Genomic DNA, 8,484 nt, shown 5'->3' with positions numbered 1-8,484 from the left:
TCTTGTTACGATGATTTTCAACTTCACTCTGAAATTGCTTGAACTTTTCAAATGTTTCAGACTTGTGTTTCATTAAGTAGACATAACCATATCTACTCAAATCGTCAGTGAAGGTGAGAAAATAACGATATCCACCGCGTGCCTCTACGCTCATCGGACCACACACATCGGTATGCATGATTTCCAACAAGTCACTTGCACGCTCCATTGTTCCAGAGAACAGAGTTTTAGTCATCTTGCCCATGAGGCATGGTTCACACGTGTCAAGTGAATCAAAGTCAAGTGACTCCAAAAGTCCATCGGCATGGAGTTTCTTCATGCGCTTTACACCAATATGACCTAAGCGGCAGTGCCACAAAAATATGGCGCTATCATTGTTAACTCTAACTCTTTTGGTCTCAATGTTATGTATGTGTGTATCGCTATCAAGATTCAATATGAACAATCCTCTCACATTGGTTGCATGACCATAAAAGATGTTACTCATAGAAATAGAACAACCATTATTCTCTGACTTAAAAGAGTAACCGTCTCGCAATAAACAAGATCCAGATATAATGTTCATGCTCAACGCAGGCACTAAATAACAATGATTCAAGTTCATAACTAATCCTGATGGTAACTGAAGTGAAACTGTGCCGACGGCGATTGCATCAACCTTGGAACCATTTCCTACGCGCATCGTCACTTCATCTTTTGCCAGCCTTCGTCTATTCTGCAGTTCCTGTTTCGAGTTGCAAATATGAGCAACAGAACCGGTATCGAATACCCAGGCACTAATACGAGAGCCGGTTAAGTACACATCAATAACATGTATATCAAATATACCTGATTTTTCTTTGGCCGCCTTCTTATCTGCCAGATAGTTGGGGCAATTGCGCTTCCAGTGACCCATACCCTTGCAATAGTAACACTCTGTTTCAGGCTTAGGTCCAGCTTTGGGTTTCTTCGTCGGATTGGCAACAGGCTTGCCGCTCTTCTTTGAATTACCCTTCTTGCCTTTGCCGTTTCTCTTGAAACTAGTGGTCTTATTCACCGTCAACACTTGATGCTCTTTACGGAGTTCAGACTCTGCGACTTTCAGCATCGCAAACAACTCGACGAGAGACTTGTTCATCCCTTGCATGTTGTAGTTCAACACAAAGCCTTTATAGCTTGGCGGCAGTGATTAAGGATTCCGTCAGTGATAGCTTCTTGCGGGAGTTCAATCCCCAGCTTAGCTAGATGGTTTGAGTACCCAGACATTTTGAGCACATGTTCACTGACAGACGAGTTCTCCTCCATCCTGCAAGCATAGAATTTACTGGAGGTCTCATACCTCTTGATCCGGGCGTTCTTCTGAAAGATAAACTTCAACTCCTGGAACATCTCAAATGCTCCATGATGCTCAAAGCGACGTTGAAGTCCCGGTTCTAAGCCATACAAGACTGCACATTGAACTATTGTGTAGTCCTCCTTACGTGCTAACCAAGCGTTCTTAACATCCTGATCAGCCGTAGCGGGTGGTTCATCTCCTAGCGCAGCATTAAGGACATAATCCTTCTTCCCAGCTTGTAAGATTAGCTTAAGATTACGAGCCCAGTCTACAAAGTTGCTTCCATCATCTTTCAACTTAGCTTTCTCTAGGAACGTATTAAAATTCAGGGTGACTGTCGCGTGAGCCATGATCTACAACACAAATATATTCAAAGTGGACTTAGACGATGTTCAAGATAATTAGAGTTTAACTTAATCAAATTATTCGCTAAACTCCCACTCAAAAAGTACATCTCTCTAGTCATTTGAGTGGTTCATGATCCACTTATACTAGCTCAAGTCCGATCATCACGTGAGTTGAGTATAGTTTCAGTGTTAAGCATCCCTATGCTAATCATATCATCTATATGATTCATGATCGACCTTTCGGTCTCATGTGTTCCGAGGCCGTGTCTGCACATGCTAGGCTCGTCAAGCTTAACCCGAGTGTTCTGCGTGCGCAACTGTTTTGCACCCGTTGTATGTGAACGTTGAGTCTATCACACCCGATCATCACGTGGTGTCTCGAAACGACGAACTGTAGCAATGGTGCACAGTCGGGGAGAACACAATTTCGTCTTGAAATTTTAGTGAGAGATCAGCTCATAATGCTACCGTCGTTCTAAGCAAAATAAGGTGCATAAAAGGATTAACATCACATGCAATTCATAAGTGACATGATATGGCCATCATCACGTGCTTCTTGATCTCCATCACCAAAGCACCGGCACGATCTTCTTGTCACCGGCGCCACACCATGATCTCCATCAACGTGTCGCCATCGGGGTTGTCGTGCTACTCATGCTATTACTACTAAAGCTACATCCTAGCAAAATAGTAAACGCATCTGCAAGCACAAACATTAGTATAAAGACAACCCTATGGCTCCTGCCGGTTACCGTACCATCGACGTGCAAGTCGATATTATCTATTACAACATGATCATCTCATACATCCAATATATCACATCACATCGTTGGCCATATCACATCACAAGCATACCCTGCAAAAACAAGTTAGACGTCCTCTAATTTTGTTGTTGCATGTTTTACGTGGTGACCATGGGTATCTAGTAGGATCGCATCTTACTTACGCAAACACCACAACAGAGATATATGAGTTGATATTTAACCTCATCCAAGGACCTCCTCGGTCAAATCCGATTCAACTAAAGTTGGAGAAACCGACACTTGCCAGTCATCTTTGAGCAACGGGGTTACTCGTAGCGATGAAACCAGTCTCTCGTAAGCGTACGAGTAATGTCGGTCCAAGCCGCTTCAATCCAACAATACCGCGGAATCAAGAAAAGACTAAGGAGGGCAGCAAAACGCACATCACCGCCCACAAAAACTTTTGTGTTCTACTCGAGAAGACATCTACGCATGAACCTAGCTCATGATGCCACCGTTGGGGAACGTCGCATGGGAAACAAAAATTTTCCTACGCGCACGAAGACCTATCATGGTGATGTCCATCTACGAGAGGGGATGAGTGATCTACGTCCCCTTTAGACCGTACAGCAGAAGCGTTAGTGAACGCGGTTGATGTAGTGGAACGTCCTCACGTCCCTCGATCCGCCCCGCGAACAATCCCGCGAACAGTCCCACGATCTAGTACCGAACGGATGGCACCTCCGCGTTCAGCACACGTACAGCTCAACGATGATCTCGGCCTTCTTGATCTAGCAAGAGATACGGAGAGGTAGAAGAGTTCTCCGGCAGCATGACGGCGCTCTAGAGGTTGGTGATGACCTTGTCTCAGCAGGGCTCCGCCCGAGCTCCGCAGAAACGCGATCTAGAGGAAAAACCGTGGAGGTATGTGGTCGGGCTGCCGTGGAAAAATCGTCTCAAATCAGCCCTAAAACCTCCGTATATATAGGTGGGAGAGAGGGGACCTTGCCTTGGGGCTCAAGGAGCCCCAAGGGGGTCGGCCGAGCCAAAGGGGGGAAGGACTCCCCCCCAAACCGAGTCCTACTTGGTTTGGTGGGTGGAGTCCTTCTTTCCTTTCCCACCTCCTCCTTTTTTCTTTTTCTTTTCTCTTTGATTTTTCTTCCAATGCACATAGGGCCCTTTTGGGCTGTCCCACCAGCCCACTAAGGGCTGGTGCGCCACCTTGGGCTTCCCCGGGGTGGGTTGCCCCCCGGTGAACTCCCGGAACCCATTCGTCATTCCCGGTACATTCCCGGTAACTCCGAAAACCTTCCGGTAATCAAATGAGGTCATCGTATATATCAATCTTCGTTTCCGGACCATTCCAGAAACCCTCGTGACGTCCGTGATCTCATCCGGGACTCCGAACAACGTTTGGTAACCAACCATATAACTCAAATACGCATAAAACAACGTCGAACCTTAAGTGTGCAGACCCTGCGGGTTCGAGAACTGTGTAGACATGACCCGAGAGACTCCTCGGTCAATATCCAATAGCGGGACCTGGATGCCCATATTGGATCCTACATATTCTACGAAGATCTTATCGTTTGAACCTCAGTGCCAAGGATTCATATAATCCCGTATGTCATTCCCTTTGTCCTTCGGTATGTTACTTGCCCGAGATCCGATCGTCAGTATGCGCATACCTATTTCAATCTCGTTTACCGGCAAGTCTCTTTACTCGTTCCGTAATACAAGATCTCGCAACTTACACTAAGTTACATTGCTTGCAAGGCTTGTGTGTGATGTTGTATTACCGAGTGGGCCCCGAGATACCTCTCCGTCACACGGAGTGACAAATCCTAGTCTTGTTCCATACTAACTCAACGAACACCTTCGGAGATACCTGTAGAGCATCTTTATAGTCACCCAGTTACGTTGCGACGTTTGATACACACAAAGTATTCCTCCGGTGTTAGTGAGTTATATGATCTCATGGTCATAGGAACAAATACTTGACACGCAGAAAACAGTAGCAACAAAATGACACGATCAACATGCTACGTCTATTAGTTTGGGTCTAGTCCATCACGTGATTCTCCTAATGACGTGATCCAGTTATCAAGCAACAACACCTTGTTCATAATCAGAAGACACTAACTATCTTTGATCAACTGGCTAGCCAACTAGAGGCTTGCTAGGGACAGTGTTTTGTCTATGTATCCACACATGTAAATGAGTCTTCATTCAATACAATTATAGCATGGATAATAAACAATTATCTTGATACAGGAATTATAATAATAACTATATTTATTATTGCCTCTAGGGCATAATTCCAACACTAAGGACTAGCTCGTTGATCAAAGATGGTCAAGGTTTCCTGGCCATAGACATGAGTTATCATTTGATAACAGGATCACATCATTAGGAGAGTGATGTGATGGACAAGACCCAAACTATGAACATAACATGTGATCGTGTTAGTTTATTGCTACTGTTTTCTACATATCAAGTATCTGTTTCTATGACCATGAGATCATGCAACTCCCATGCATCGGAGGAATGCCTTGTGTGTATCAATTGTTACAACATAACTGGGTGACTATAAAGGTGATCTACACGTATCTCCGAAGGTGTCTGTTGGGTTGGCATGGATCAAGATTGGGATTTGTCACTCCGTGTGATGGAGAGGTATATCGGGGACCACTCGGTAATACAACATTACAACAAGCCTTGCAAGCAATGTGACTAAAGAGTTAGTCACATGATCTTGTATTATGGAACGAGTAAAGAGACTTGCCGGTAACGATATTGAACTAGGTATAGAGATACCGACGATCGAATCTCGGGCAAGTAACATATTAATGGACAAAGCGAATAGTATACGGGATTAAATAAATCCTTGACATAGAGGTTCAACCGATAAAGATCTTCGTAGAATATGTATGAACCAATAAGGGAATCTAGGTCCCACTATTAGTTATTGACCGGAGATTGTCTCGGTCATGTCTGCATAGTTCTCGAACCCGCAGGGTCTGCATACTTAAGGTTCAGTGATGTTTCGGTATAGTTGAGTTATGTATGTTGGTGACCGAAAGTTGTTTGGAGTCCTGTATGAGATCCCGGATGTCACGAGGAGCCCTAAAATGGTCCGAAGGTAAAGATTGATATATAGGAAAGTTGTATTTGGCTTCTGGAAAGATTTCGGGCATTACCGTAAAGTACCGGGAGTGACGAATGGGTTATGGGGTTTCACCGGGAGGGGCCACCCACCCAGAGGAGGACCAAGTAGGACTAAAGGTGGTGCACCAGCCCTTGGTGGGATGATGCGGCCATCCCAATAAGGCCTATTTTGGCCTAGTGCAAAAGAAAGGGAATGAGGAGACCAACTAGGAAGAGGAGTCCTCCTCCACCAAACCGAATTGGAGGAGGACTCTTCCCCCTAGCTTCGGCCGAACCTCTCCTCTTTGGATGAGGGGCCAAGGCAGCCCACCTCCCTCTTCCTCCTATATATAGTGGAGGTTTTGAGGGCAACACACACCTAAAAAGCCATGTGCTGCCCTCTCCTACATAGATTGTCTCCTTCGTCTAGATTAGTCCGACATAGCTTGGCGAAGCCCTGCTCGATTAGTTCACCACCACCACCACACTGTCGTGCTGCCGAAGAACTCATCTACCTCTATGCCCCTCTTGCTGGATCAAGAAGGCAGTAATCGTCATTGAGCTGTACGTGTGCTGAACACGGAGGTGCCGTCCGTTCGGCACTAGATCGGGATGGATCGTGATCAGGATCGCAGGACGAATCATGATGAGATCGCATGATAGACTCCGATTTGGATCGCAAAGATGTTCGACTACATCCACCCCGTTATATACGCTTCCGCTTAGCAATCTACAAGGGCATGTGGATCCGATCTCTCCTCTCGTAGATGGTCATCAACATGGATAGATCTTATGTGTGCGTAGGAAATTTTTTGTTTCCCATGCAACGCTCCCCAACACAGCTATTACGCGGTGAGGGCATCGCTCGAGAGAACGTCATCTCATGGGTGCATGGACTGGAGAGAGCATGTTGTACACAGTCTAGGCCATGACGATGATGCAATAGCGAGTGCGGGGTGGGGGCGGATGCGCGAGGTTCCTTGGTGGTTTGGGCGGTGCTGTGCGGCGTGACTTTGCACCGAGGTGCTCTCGCAACCGAAGCATCACTGCCAAGGCTGACAGTGACACGCCAGCTCGTCCCCTACGACCACAAGCGGCCAAGAGACCATGCGGCGCCATGGATAAGGAGGAGGCACAGTGCGTAAGCCGCCAGAGCAAGCACTGGTGAGATTGAGGCTGCAACTCGTCCTCCATGGAGAAGTGCATGCCACCTGCTCGACAAAATGCTTCACGCACGAGGAAAATGAGTTTGAGTTTGGAATTTTTTGGAAGGGTCTCTCTTTGGCTCTAGAAGCTGCCTGAAATTTTAAGAATTTTTGAAGATGGTTGAGTTTGGTTTTAAAAAAAAAACAAATCTGGTCCAAACTTTAGTAAAAAATTTTTGGAAATTTTGAAATGGCAACCAAAAGATTTTTGGTGCAATAGGTTGAGGGTACCTAGGGCTACAATGGATAGGGAACTTGGGGGTAGAAACCAAAGTTGACAATAGGTTCCTTTGAAAAAATTTGAGGTCCAAAACTGATTACAGAATATACTCTGGGTCATTTTAAAATAGGAAAAATTGTTAAATCACCCCAAAACTTTAAGAATCTAATTTTAAAAGACGCCCTCACGATAAAGGGGGATAATAGGCAAGAAATCAATGAAAGAGGGAGAGGGAAGAATTTTAGTGTAGATCTTAGCTAGCAAAAATTTGAACATAACCTACTTATAGATATTTAAAAGAAGGAGAGAGTGATTCTACAAATGAAAAATTTGTCAAGAGGAATTATGCAAAGCTCTTGCCAAACCAGAAATGCTGCCAAGGAAAAGTCAAAAGAATTTTACTCGAGATAAGATTTTCCAAAAGATTCCAAAATATGTTTTCATATTTTTTTTGGAAATTATCTTTAAAAATAAATCGAATCAGGAAATCCCAAATTAAATATTTGAGGGTGTTACAACACCTCCCTCCTTAAGAAAAATCTCGTCCCTGAGATTTCAGCCATTCCTCAAGCAAGTGTGGTTGCTCTTTCTGCAGAGACTCTTCTCTTTCCCAAGTGGTTTCATCCTCAAAGTGGTTACTCCACTGTACCCTGAACAACCTGGTGACCTTCTGACATGTCCTCCTTTCCGATTCCTCTAGTATCTTTACTGGATGTTCACGGTAAGTGAGATCTGGTTGCACATTGATGTCTATGCACGCTTCTATTCTTGTAGACTATGCTGGGCCTCCAAGCGCAGAGGTTTGTAGGACAGTATCAATTTCCCTCAAGTGGATGAACTAAGGTTTATCGAACTCAGGGAAGTAGAGGTTGAAGATGGTCTCTCTCAAGCAACCCTGCAATTAAGATACAAGAAGTCTCTTGTGTCCCCAACACACCAAATACAATTATCAGTTGTATAGGTGCACTGGTTCGGCGAAGAGATGTTAAAAGGCAAGTGATATGGATGGTAAAACAAGGTATTGTAAATCTGAAATAAAAATGGCAGCAAGCAAACATGAAACAAAACTGAAAGTAAACGGTGTTCATTGGTGGAAAACAAGGCCTAGGCTTCATACTTTCACTAGGGGCAACTCCCAACAACATTAACATAGTCTAATCACATGATATTTCCACTAAAACATGCAATGGAGATGTACTCGGAGGTCATTCCTTTGTGATCAAGAGAGGAGGAGAATTATGTAGGGCTACAAAAGCACACCTTAGAGTTCGTAGTTCTCATCTATGGATTTCCCAATGTCACCGCGGCCATCCAAAGAGAGTACCACAATCACCACAACATATCTCAAGGATAGTCAAAGACAAGCACCAAGAGACTCTCAATCTTCAATCAATTCACAAAATAGGAAATCACTCACGAAAATATTCTTCTAATCCATGTCCAATAGACCGCTGTCACCATGGTCTCGGGGATTATACTAGATAAGATCAAGTGAGTACATCAATCC

Source organism: Hordeum vulgare, chromosome 2H, assembly GCF_904849725.1.
Source record: "Hordeum vulgare subsp. vulgare chromosome 2H, MorexV3_pseudomolecules_assembly, whole genome shotgun sequence".
In the NCBI taxonomy this organism is placed as follows: Eukaryota; Viridiplantae; Streptophyta; class Magnoliopsida; order Poales; family Poaceae; genus Hordeum; species Hordeum vulgare.
This window is presented reverse-complemented; position numbering follows the sequence as displayed.